The 13,407-nt window shown below is 40.0% G+C and overlaps 1 long non-coding RNA gene across 1 annotated transcript in view; it reads left to right on the forward strand.

Annotated features, from left to right (window-relative positions):
* The first annotated feature begins 10,961 nt into the window (after positions 1-10,961).
* The window catches only part of LOC135178299 (uncharacterized), a 28,565-nt gene continuing 26,119 nt past the window's right edge, over positions 10,962-13,407 (forward strand). Inside the window, exon 1 of the long non-coding RNA XR_010303460.1 lies at positions 10,962-11,008. This is a non-coding gene — a long non-coding RNA (uncharacterized LOC135178299). The remainder of the gene's footprint in view (positions 11,009-13,407) is intronic.

Below are 13,407 nucleotides of genomic sequence, written 5' to 3' on the forward strand. Positions count from 1 at the left end.
TATTTCTCTTTTAATCGGTTTCATGCTAATCTTTGTTGCTATTCTCTAATTGGATACTTATATCCTAGAATGATTTGAGTCAGAAGGGACCTTAAAGATCATCTACTTCCAGTGCCCCTGTCAGGGACAGGGACACCTCACAGAATTAACCATATTGGAAAAGACTTTTGAGATCATTGAGTCCAACATCCTACTACAGCAGCTTGTTCAAGAGCAACCCAGCTCTCAACACTTCCAGGCTTGAAACCTTCACACTTTCTCTAGGCAACCTGTTCCAGTGCCTCACCACCCTTATGAAGGAGGATTTCTTCATGTCTAACCAAATTCAGCTTCTTTCATTTCTGTCTTCATAGTAAGACCATAAACAACTGCTCAGTGTGCTGAGTACATTGTTCTCAGCTGTAGGGATGTTGAGGTTGCAAATTTAACAACGTGTTTGAATATTTTAAGGGAAAAAATATGACAAATATATGGATGTGTGCATTTTAAATACAGAACCATAGACTCAGGGAATGTGTGAGGTTAGAAAGGACTCTCAAAGGTCATCCTGGCCAGTGCCCTGGCAGTGAGCAGGGACATCTTTAACTAGATGAGGTTGCTCAGAGCTCCATCAAGTCTGACCTCGAGTGTCTCCAGGGATTGGCCTCCACTACATCTCTGGGCAACCTGTTACAGCATGTTATGATCTTAGAGGTCTTTTCCAATCTTAATGATTCTATGATTTCTCTACCCGCGTTGTAAAGAGCTTAAATCATGAGACACTGTTTCTATACTATAATAACAGAAGTTATCAGGGTTCTAATTTTTAATTATTGGTATCAGTGTGTGTGAGGGAAACTCATATTGAATAAGCTGTATAACATGAAAATATACATTTTTATGCAACTTCTGAGAAGACACTTTTCACAGATTACACTGGATTGAAAGGCACCATCAAAGGTCATCTTGTCCAGCTCCCAATGTTTGAACACTTGAAAATAACCCCCAAAACCTGCTGTGTCATAATGCTAGAATATTTTTATCAGCTGCCCTCTATCCTGGTATCCTGTTAAAGCCATTATATACAGATAGCTTCTTTTGAAGAGTAAGATAAATACACTCACTAGATGTTAGTTTTTCATAGCAGCAGCTAAAGGTCTCTTGAAGTACTTAAGGGAGACAAGCAGATTTTAGCTTGTATCTGCATTTTTGTCTTCAAGTACCAGACTGAACAAGGAGAGGAGGGGAAGGGTGATTTTAAGTGCCAGTTTTTTCAATTGTAAATCACAGAATGGTAGAGGTTGACAGTGACCTCTGGAGATCATCTAGTCCAACCACCCTGCAAGAGCAAATTCATCCCAAGCAGGTTGCAGGTTGCAAAAGGTATGATAAAAATAAAGGCACTCATTTCAGTAATAATGAAGCATTCAAACCAAACCGAAGTTTTTTACTGTGCAAATTGATTTTGTCACAAAAACACACCTACTCATTGTTGAAGTCAGAATGTACATCCAAAAAGAGGGAAAAAAAGATAATATAATCTGCCTGCAAATCAAATTTATTGGCTTTTTTCTTTTCACCTGACACTGTCAAACAGGAAAACACAGATTGCTACAAATTAAGGGGAAAAAAAAATCTATGTTTTTCAGTGTTCTGTTTTCAATCATCTGGCAGCACCCTGCTGGAGGTAGTTTCTTTGCTTTCTGTCCTGCAGTCAAATCTCCTCTCCCCTACTGTTTCAGTAATTCTTGCACACATGGAAAGGAAAAGCTGAAGAAGGAGTGTTTAAAACTGTATCAGTAGTCCAGACTTTTTATCATTTCAGAGGAAAGCATTCCAGTTGATTGAGTCACTAGGATGCATATATCATCATATATACACAGCTATCCTTGGGCCCCTGTGTATGCAGTTAAAGACAGCTGGAGGAGTCATAGATTTGCAGCAGGAGGATGAAGCGAGGCAACATCTCAGTCTCCAGAGAGGATAGATTTGAACATAAGTAATGAAATGATGCAAAGGACCAACAAGAAAAAGAAGAGAACAGGAAATCAATGGAGAGTGCAGCAGTGAGGCAGAAATGGTGGAAGCAATGAGCTGGGACAAGAGAAGAAAGATCTGGTGGGTAAAGAGGAAGAAAATATAGAGTCTGAAATGGCAGAAAAATGAACCAAGATGAACTTAGCTGAGTTGGAATTGTAGATTCACCCAGTAAGGCAGCAGGGAGAATAGGAGCTGTGTGAAAAATGATGGTGAATTATTCACCCACAGCAGAACTGTAAGAAATAAGCCTAATGGAAGTGATGGGCAGAATGTCTTCAACAGTTACATGATGTGGAAATAGCTCTGCACTTGCTTAAATCCATCTACATTCATGACATCCCTTAAACATATTCAAGAGAGATGCTGAGATACTGGAACATGTCCAGAGAAGGGCAACAAAGCTGGTGAGAGGCCTGGAACACAGCCTTGTGAGGAGAGGCTGAGGGAGCTGGGGATGTGCAGCCTGGAGGAGGCTCAAGGGTGACCTCATTGCTGTCTACAACTACCTGAAGGGAGGTTGTAGCCAGGTGGGGTCAGACTCTTCTGCCATGCAACCAGCAACAGAACAAGGGGACACAGTCTCAAGTTGTGCTGGGGGAAGTATAGGCCGGATGTTAGGAGGAAGTTGTTGGCAGAGAGAGTGATTGGCATTGGAATGGGCTGCCCAGGGAGGTGGTGGAGTCACTGTCCCTGGAGGTGTTCAAGCAAAGCCTGGATGAGTCACTTAGTGCCATGGTCTAGTTGACTGGACAGGGCTGGTTGCTAGGTTGGACTGGATGATCTTGGAGGTCTCTTCCAGCCTGCTTGATTCTATGATTCTATATAGCTGTTTCACTGATGGGGGCTCAGGACTCCTGTAAGTGCTGAGAGACAATACAGTTGGGTAGTGTATGGCCAAACTAATTCTCCACATGTATATGAGATGAAATATTTAGGACAAGAGGAAATGATCCCAGGTTGCAACACAGAAGGTCTAGATTGGATATCAGAAAGGATTTCTTTACTGAAAGAGTGGTCAGGCATTGCAATAGGCTGCTCAGGGAGGTGGTGGAGTCACCATCTCTGGAGGTGTTCAAAAGTTGTGTAGTGGCCACGGTGGTGTTAGTTTGACATTTGGACCTGATGATCTCAGAAACCTTTTCCAACCTTAATAATTTTGTGATTTTGAATGCTTCTTCTTTCTTCTGACACCACATCAGAGTTTATATAACCCTTGGCTGAGAGGGCCATTCTTGCACCACTATGTCCCATTTGCTTCTTGAAAAGTTGCTATTCTGGTACCACTCTGTACCTGATTGTCTTTCTTCCATCAGGTCTCTCAGTTATCTGTTATTATCATAGAATCACAGAATGCCCTAGGTTGGAAGGAATCTTTAAAGGTCATCTAGTCCAAGCACTCTCCAGTAAGCGAGGACATCCCCAGCTAGCTCAGGTTGCTCAAAGCCCTGTCAAGCCTGACCTTGACTGTCTGTGAGGATGGGGCCTCCACCATCTCCCAGATCCTCGTATTTATACTCGATGAAGATGAGATGATAGGATGTGTTGAACAGAGATAAGAGGAGAACAAAAAGATAAATGAATTAGACTGGCTGTCATTCTTCCCAATTAAAAGTATTTGAAAAATCATAGAATCATAGAATTAAGCAGGTTGGAAGAGACCTCCAAGATCATCCAGTCCAACCTAGCACCCAGCCCTAGCCAATCAACTAGACCATGGCACCATGTGCCTCATCCAGTCTCTTCTTGAACACCTCCAGGGATGGTGACTCCAATAAACATCTTTAATTTGTCATCTCCCAGCATTAACCTTGATTTATTCTAATGATTCTCATCATTGCATGGATATTTGGGCCACAGTGACAGTGCCTAGACTCTGAAATGCAAGCACAAAATGTAGATTATGAAAACTGTAGTGCAAGCACAAAATGTAGCTTGTGAAAACTTTTCCTTTCCCTGAAGAAACTTTCAAGGTGATTGTCACAGTGGTTTTCATTCTCAGTGGTTCATAAGCCAAAACGGACTATCTCCACAAATATACCTGAGGTTAGATATGTCATAAACATATGAGTAAGGTTGCTGCTTCTGAGTCTTCCTGCTATCTCACAGATAAAGCTCGCAGGGGAATTCTTTGGATTTCTGATACCGACCTGAAAGAAAGGAAATGAGATGGAAAACATTAATAAAACAACAACTCCAGAAGACCAATCCAATGATGAACTGTCAACACAGACAGCTCCCACTCTTGAGGTCTATATGGCAGTTTTAGTATGAGGCAAGCAGCAAAGCAACCAAAGGAGGTAATTTCATTCAAGAACACAACTTGAAATTAATCCTCCTGATATGTCATCCAAATATGAACGATAGAGAATTTTTTCTTTCCCTCACAGTCATAGTGCAGGCATCCAATTTAATTCAATGAGTCCCCCATCCTCCAGAAAATTTGACTTTCCTGTCTTTCGGCATCCTTAATGACCTTTTTTTCCTCCTTCCAATTTAGTAATTTTTTTCCCCCCAGCACCTTAGAGAAAAGTTACAATTGGGACCTTATCACAGATGCCAAGAAAATGCAGGCTAGTTTAGATTGAAAAATTATTCAAGTAAAAGTAATCTGCCACAGAGATGGAGGTAACATTTCAAGGTAGATACTGGGAAGTTAAAAATAAATTCTTCAGACTTGTAATTCTATTTGTTCCAGCTGATCTTTGGGTTAATCTCCTCCTGCAGTAACACAGGAGTACATTCTGAGAGCCTTCTTGTACAGATGTGGAAGTGGCAAAGACTTTGCTCTTTGAAACACCACATACAAAGTTACAAAAGCAATTGTAACTTCTGCTACGTTATTATTGTTGTTGCTACTATCATCATCACCATAATTATTATTGTTATGATTATAACACTACTAATTATCATTATTATAATTAATATTATTATTATTACTTCTATTATTATTACACCAGTACTACTTGTTACATTGTTATTGTTGTTATTATCATTATAACACTACTAATTATTGCTATTAATAATATTTTTCTTTTTATTATTACACCACCACTACTACTACTTGTTACATTATTATTGTTATTATCAGCATTACCATAATTATCATTGTGATTATAACACTACTACTATTACTATTAATAATACTTTTATTATTATTATTACACCACCACTACTATTACTACTTCTGCTACCTTATTGTTGTTGTTGTTGTTATTATTATCATTATCACCATATTTATTATTGTTGTGATTAGAACACTACTACTATTTATTACTATTAATAATAATTTTATTATTATTATTACATCACCACTATTACAACTTTTGTTACTTTATTATTATTGTTGTTATTATAATCATCACCATAATTATTATGATTATAACACTGCTACTATTACTATTAATAATACTATTATTATTACACCACCACTACTACTACTTCTGCTACATTATTATTACTGTTATTATTATTATTACCATCATCATCATTACCATAATTATTATCATTAAGATTATAACACTACTACTAATTATTGCTATTTGTAATACATTATTATAGTTGTTGTTGTTGTTATTATTATTATTATTATTATTATTATTATTATTATTATTATTATCTCACCACCACTACTACTGTGACTACTACTAATAATTCAGGCATTGGCTTGGGCTGCCCAGGGAGGTAGATGAGTCACCAACCCTGGATGTGTTCAAATATTGTTTGGATGTGGTACTTGAGGATACGATTTAAGGGTGAATTTATAGAGTAGGGATAACAGTTGGACTTGATGATCCTGGGGGTCTTTTCCTAACCAGAATGTTTCTGTGATGCTGTGAAGAATAATAATAGCTTAAAATGTGAATTAAAAAAAATATGTGAATAATAATAATAGCTTAAAATGTAATTTGGGAATAATTTTTGGTTACAGTAAAAATAACTGCACTTTCATCGAATCATAGAATTGTTTGTGTTGGGAAAGGCCTCTATGATTATCAGATTAAACCATGAACTAGCACCACCATGCCCATTAAACCTTGGCCCCAGGTGCCATGTCTGCACATTTCTTGAACATCTCCAGGGACAGTGAATCCACCATTTTCCAGGGAAGCCTGTTCCAATGCCTGACCACACTTTCAGTAAAGAAATTGTGTCTTTACATTGCAAATATTATTTAGAAGACTTAATTTCTTAATACTGGGTCAATTCCCAAAAGTTATTCCCAAAAAACATACGTAAATAAAACTAAGAGATCAAAATACCTTTAGATGGGTATCTGCAACTAGCTGTGTAGAAGTCACACACTTCATAGAATCATAGAATGAACCAGGTTGGAAGAGACCTCCAAGATCATCCAGGCCAACCTAGCACCCAGCCCTAGCCAGTCAACTAGACCATGGCACTAAGTGCCTCATCCAGGCTTTTCTTGAACACCTCCAGGAGCAGTGACTCCACCACCTCCCTGGGCAGCCCATTCCAATGCCAATCACTCTCTCTGCCAACAACTTCCTCCTAACATCCAGCCTAGACTTCCCCCAGCACAACTTGAGACTGTCCCCCCTTGTTCTCTTGCTGGTTGCCTGGCAGAAGAGACCAACCCCCACCTGGCTACAGCCTCCGTTCAGGTAGTTGTAGACAGCAGTGAGGTCACCCCTGAGCCTCCTATTCTCCAGGCTAAACACCCCCAGCTCCCTCAGCCTCTCCTCATAGGGTTTGTGTTCCAGGCCCTTCACCTTGTTGCCTTTCTCTTCTCCCTCCACAGCAGAAAATATGGAACACAGACCAGATACAGTGGTGGCTGGAAAAATAAAATGTAATTTAGGTCACCCATTCATGGAGCTAAATTCTTATACTTCCTTAGATGGCTAAGATTTGATTCCATTGACTCTGAGCAAGATGTTTCCCTATAACTAAAAGGAGCATCCTTATGAAATAATTGCTTTAGGAATTGTTCCCTTTTCAATAGGAAAACATAACTTTTCACAAACAAATTTAGTTATATAAAAGCAGAAGTGAGCAGCACTTAAGCTGATGCATCTTTCTGCTTTAATAATATTCATATGGAACTCGTTTTCTAATTTAAAGTCTTGCAACTTGATACTTTGAAAGTATTTTCCATTTTGATTTCTATAGTTGTGATGGCTACAGACATGCTGCAGTAGACAATAGATGTCCTTACTGTTGCTGAAGTGACAGAGTTCTTTTTCCCATTTTTTTTCCTTCTTATTTTTATTTTTAATATATTTTTTCTTGCTTCAGAAGGTAACCAAGTGGAGTGGCACAAAATAAGTCAGAACACATCAATTGAATTGCCATCAGCTGCAAGGTATAAACAAGTTGATTGAATCTCTGATATTTTGCTTTTCAAATTCTGTTGAAGAAGATTAAATTAGACTTATTCACACAAATCTCCTGTTTGACCTCCAATATAAAATCAAGAACAATCACTGAATAGCTCTGCAGTAGGAGAGAAACGTGGAGTTTTTTTAGCAAAACCTGTACTTTCAGGTTATTTTTACCTCGAGTTTACCCCAACACACTAATATCCTTTCTGTCTAATACCTCACAGAATGTTAAGAGCTGGAAGGGACTTTGGAGGATCATCCAGTCCAACCCCCATGCCAGAGCAGAATCAGCTACGCCAGAACACACAGGAATGCATCCAGGCAGGTCTTGCATATCTGCAGAGGGAGACCTCACAACCCTCCTGAGCAGCCTGTTCCAGAGCTCTGTCACCCTCACAGTGGAAAAGTTCTTCCTCATGTTTAAGTGAAACTTCCTATGCCTCAGCTTCAGCCCGTTGCCCCTTGCCCTGTCACTGGGCATCACCGAGCCTGGCTCCAGCCTCTTGGCACTCACAATTCACATATTTATAAACATTGATGAAGTCACCTCTCAGTCTTCTCCTCTCCAAACTAGCCCCAGCTCCTTCAGTCTCTCCTCATAAGGATGATGTTCCATTCCCTTAACCATTTTTATGGCTCTGCACTGGAATCTTTTAAGCAGTTCCCTGTCCTTCTTAATACTTAGTTGATGAGAAACTTGGTATCTTATTGGGATTTATTTTTTTTTTAACTTTCAGGATACAAAGTGAAGCTTGCTTGCACAAGCCATTACATAAATCACTTGTAAGTACACCAACATATGTAAATTCATAGATTTATTTGGGTTGGAAGGGACTTCAAAGATCTAGTTGCAACCCCCTTGGAGCTGGCACTGACACCTTCCACATATATGAGGACACCTTCCCATAGAGGGAATATTTATTCTGCCATTATTAAATGAAGTGTCAAATTTCTTGGTCATTGCAAATTTCTAATGTTCACAGAGCTCAACAAATACAGTGAGATCCACCTAATTTGATTTTAGGCTGAACATTGCCTTAATGAAAATTTCAGTAAACATTTTCTACAGAATTATTGACCTGTAACCTCCAGCCCTTCATTTTTGAGTTGTACAATTAACTACTGTAACAGCAAATTAAATAATTTATAATGAAAGCAACAGAAGTGCTTGCTTCTGAAGTCTGAATATTTTGGAGGTTTTGTTAGATCTATCCAAACATGCAAAAAACAGTAACAGAAAAAGCAGATGTGTCTGAAGACAGATGGGTCAGACAAAGGCATTTAAATTACAGTCTGGCTCTGTTCTAACAGTCAGGACTCAACAACAGCTAAAGAATGTTTTAATAGTCAGAAGTTATCAACAGTTGGAGAACTCTGCTTGATGTCTTGTTTGGAAAAAAAAGTTGATTTCAGCTTAATTTTAGTAAATGACAGAGTAGATCAGAAGATATAGGGGTTGGTCTTTTTCTCTCAAGTGTCAGATGATAAAATGAGAGGAAATGGCCTGAAATTGTGCCAGGGGAGGTTTAGGTTGGAGATTAGGAAAAATTTCTTTGCTGAAAGAGTTGTTCAGGCATTGGAACAGGCTGCCCAGGGAAGTGGTGGAGTCACTATCCCAGGAGGCATTCATATGACATGTTGACATGGCACTTGGGGATACAGTTTAATTGCCATGGTGGTCTTAGACTGACCTGGTGATCTTAGGGGTCTTTTCCAAGCCAACAATTTTATGATTCTATGATTCTATTACTAACAAAACAAGGATTCTCAGTTGTAGAGTCATAGAGTCGACCAGCTTGGAAGAGATCTCCAAGATGATCCAGTCCAACCTATCACCCAGACCTATCCAAGCAACTAGACCATGGCACTAAGTGCCTCATCCAGTCTTCTTGAACACCTGAAGCTATAGTTGAAGCTATGAAACAAAAGGAATAGAACTAGGTGTCCATTTCAGCCCTGTAAATGAACTTTCTAATAGACTACTGGTCCTACTCTTACTACCTCTTTTAATCTCATTTGTCACCAAGGATGCATTTTATCCTAAGCATCTCAATACTGTTAGACACCATCTAACAATCTTCACTTTATTTCCACTCTATCTTGCTGAAGATTCTGATTCCATTTTAATCTTGGTTTACCTTTTTGTACTTTCATCTCTCCTCATATTAATAGACAATATAATTTTTAAGTCTGAAAGAGAGAATTAAGATGCTTTAGTTTATCTCAACTCTGTATCAGAGTAAGGACAGGGCACACACCAAACTCTATCCTCTTTGGAAAGGAAAATTGAGAGCACAACCTAGACGAAATTTAGGACCTGCTCTATCAAAGCCCTTAATTTCTTTCTATCAAAGATGTGATATCATGGATCTAAGATGTGATATCATGGATCTACTGTTCAGTGGTTCAGTTGGCCCCTCACTACAAGAAAGATGTGCTGTAGTGTGTCTAGAGAAGGGCAACAAAAGTGGTGAAGGGTCTGGAGAAGAGGTCTGGTTAGGAGCAGCTGAGGGAACTGAGTTTCTTCAGCCTGGATAATAGGAGGCTGAGGGGAGGCCCTCTGGCTCTCTACAACTGCCTGAAAGGAAATTGGAGAGAGATGAATGTTTCTCTCCTTAGTAATGAGTGATAGGTGAGAGGAAATGGCTTCAAGTTGCACCAGGAGAGGTTTAGGTTTGACATTAGAAGAAACTGCTTCAAAGGGTTCTCAAAGCCTGGAACAGGCTCCCTAAGGAGGTGGCTGAATCCTTACCCCTGAAGGTGTTTAAAAGATGCAGAGATGTGGTGCAGATGGATGTGGTTTAGCAGCAGACTTGTTAGAGCTAGAGAAAGGTTAGACTCAATAATCCTTAATTTCTTTTCCAAATAAAAATGAATCAATGTTCCTCAGTTCAGCAATGAAATACTTAGTGAAAAACTGCTTAAAAAACAAGGAGTTATTTCCTTTGTCCAAATAGATTAGACCAAAATTAAAGGAAAAAACTAAACAGGAGGAAGAAACACTTTGATTAGATAATGGAAAAAAAATATTATTGCAATTGCACAAGTGATTAATCATGAGACTAAATTGGAAGAGAATGTAGTACATGTAACATCAAAGAAACAACTGCCAGTAGCTGTGAAGGTATTTGGCTTGTGTTAGGCAGAGAAAGTAGACTGGATGGCCTGCTGCAGATTCTTCCAGTTCTACTATTAAAAGATTCCAGAGCAAATCTGGGAAAATAATAAGTGATGTTCATGTTTTTATGCACAAAGGCAGTGTAACTAAACATGGTGAGAATCACTTCTGTGCCACCGGTCAGTGCATATCCCTGCTTTATGCAGGGCATGTGTCACACCGGAGAAATGAATCCCTTGTTCCCTAACATTGTGGGGTTGGTTAGCCTCTCGTCCTGCTTCTCTGACAGAGATGCCATTCAGAGAAAATCTGCAAGTCCACCACCTTTGGCAGTCTGCTCCCTTCTTACCCCAGCAAGCAAATTTTACCTACATGTGGGTACATCCATAAGAGGCCCTTTAGTTGCTGTGAAGCTTAATCTAATCTCTTGCTAAGCCTGCTAACATTTTCTGTCTCCACAGCCTTCTGTAGCGGCGTGTTTCAGACCTGCTGTGTGAAGAACATCATGGAGCCTGTTTGGAACTAATCTGTGAGTTTCATTGAATGCCTCTGATTCTGGGGTGGTATTTAGTGAACCCTTAGTGATCCTTCCTTTGGTGAGGGTTCTGTTTTCAGCTGACCCTCTACCGGCATGATTTTGTCAATCTCAGTTACATCTTGTCAGTCTTTTCCTTATCAAAGAAAAGAGTCCTACTCTCCTTAATATCACCTTAACAACTGCTCCATCACCTCAGCCCATCTCTGCAGCTACTTTCCCTCTCCTGCACACTTCTGAGATGTGGGGACCATGAGAGGTGGTGCACCAGAGTTACAGATGGTCGCAAAATAATGCCCTTGCACTCAAGGTTTTTTTCTGGTGATGTCCACAATTTTGTTGGCTCTCTAGGCTCTGATACCTCAAGTCAGTAATTGCAGAGAGCTGTCAATGAGGATTTCAAGATCTCCTTCCTCAGTATATCTGCCCATTCCTAGCTCAGCATGGGTAGAGATTCCATTATATTTGCTTTTAGGAAGTTTGTCTTCAGCCTTTCTACTTGGTGTCTCAGTTTTGTGGGGTTCTGCAGTTCTTTAACACTGACACATTTGACAATCTGAAATACTTTGTGGCATTTATAAGTGTTCTCCAGTTAATCAGTGAACAATGCCCATGTTCACAATCAGCCTTAAGGAACTATCCCTGAGAGAGACCTTTATATCTTAACCCTTTGCCTCCTATCCTTTAACTATCCTGAATCCACTGGAGAATCTTTCTCTAATCCTGGCAGATTTATCCTCTTTGTAACTTTTACCACGGAATCTTCTCAAACACTTCTGAAAATCCAAATAATTTATGCCCATTGAATCTCCTTCATAAACTTTTCACTGACACCCTCTGTTGGCACCACACCCTTGGCAGAAGCCAAGCTTTTGTCTCTTATAGAGTATTCTGTCAAACCAGTGATAAAAATCAGTCACCAAGCTTCATCTTCCAGAATCCCATCCCTTGGCAGGTTTTGTAGTTAATGTTGTCAATCTCGAAGTCTTCTGGTGGTGGCTGTTGTTTAATGTGAGGTCATGCACCTTGCCTAGCAGATCAGCAGCTTCAGCTTGAAGATCTTAGTGTCAGAACTGAATGCTGTCCAGTTTGTGATGATTTCTTGACATCTGAATTCCTGTGTATTTACTTCAATCTGATCCATCTTCACTGACCTCTCTGCTACAGAGAAAGAATAGGTCAGTTGTTGGTCCCTGTCCCACAACTCCTTCGAGGATCAAGTCTGAAACAAAGAATTTATTGATTTTTTTAGATATGGTTTGATCACCTGGCAGAAACTTTTGACACCAAACATTCCCACCAATTCCCTAGCTGGCTTCCTGCTTTTGATATGTTCAAAGTACTGTTTTGCTGTCACTTTGAGCATGCTTTGTAAGGTTTTAGGTCTGACCTTTCTGGTTTGGGTCTCTAAATTTCCTCTTTACATTTGAGCTGTTGCTTTTATTCCTTTTCTTCCCATTTAAGCAACCTTGCCATTTTTTAGAGGTCAAACGGTTGGCTGCAGTAGTCTCCTTAACTTTCCCAGGAAGAAGTGCAAGGTCTGCTTTGTTTTCTTTTTGACTTATGGCACACTTACAACTGGGCTTCTTAAAGGGCATTTATAGCAGCCTCCACGCTACGTGCAGGCTTCTGGAACAACTCCATTTTGTCTTTGAAAATGCCTCTTTCTTTACAGTTCCCTTTCTTGAAATCAAGTGTCAATTGTCTTGCTCTCTCCCACTGCATTCTTGTAATTACGCTGTGGGTTCTCTTTGAGAGCAGCTCTCCCCCTGATCCTTCTTGGCCCAGGTCCTTTGCATGTCTCAGGCCAGGAAGTGGAACACTTGAACAAGTTGCCCAGAGAGGTGGTTAAGGCCCATCCCTGGAGATATTCAAGGTGAGGCTCAACGAGGCTCTGGGCAGCCTGATCTAGTTGAGGGTGCCCCTGCTTATTTCAGAAGAAGGTGGATTGGTTGACCTTTGGAGGTCCCTTCCAACACAAACCACTCTATGATTCTGTGCTTCTAAGACACTCACTGAGTCTGCTGAAATAGCCCAAATCTCCCAGTATCCCTCTTTCTCTGATACTCAAAGCTTGTCAGATCTTGTTTCACATTTTCTGGTCATTATTTTCATCCTGGAAGCAGGCAGCTTTTTACTATTAGGAACTGGTGAGTCCATCCAGAAGGTCACCCAAGCATTAGAATAGGCTGCTCGGGGAAGTGACGAAGTCACCAGTCCTGAAGGTGGTCAAAAATCATGTGGACCTGGCACTTCAGTACACGGTTTAAGTGGGCACAGTGATGTTGACAGCTGGACTTGATTATATGAGTGTTTCTTCTTTCTTCAGTGCCACAGCTTATATAATCTTTGGCTGTCAGTGCCATTCTTGCACCAGTATTTCACATGAGCTT

Source organism: Pogoniulus pusillus, chromosome 9 (genome assembly GCF_015220805.1).
Source record: "Pogoniulus pusillus isolate bPogPus1 chromosome 9, bPogPus1.pri, whole genome shotgun sequence".
Taxonomy (NCBI): domain Eukaryota; kingdom Metazoa; phylum Chordata; class Aves; order Piciformes; family Lybiidae; genus Pogoniulus; species Pogoniulus pusillus.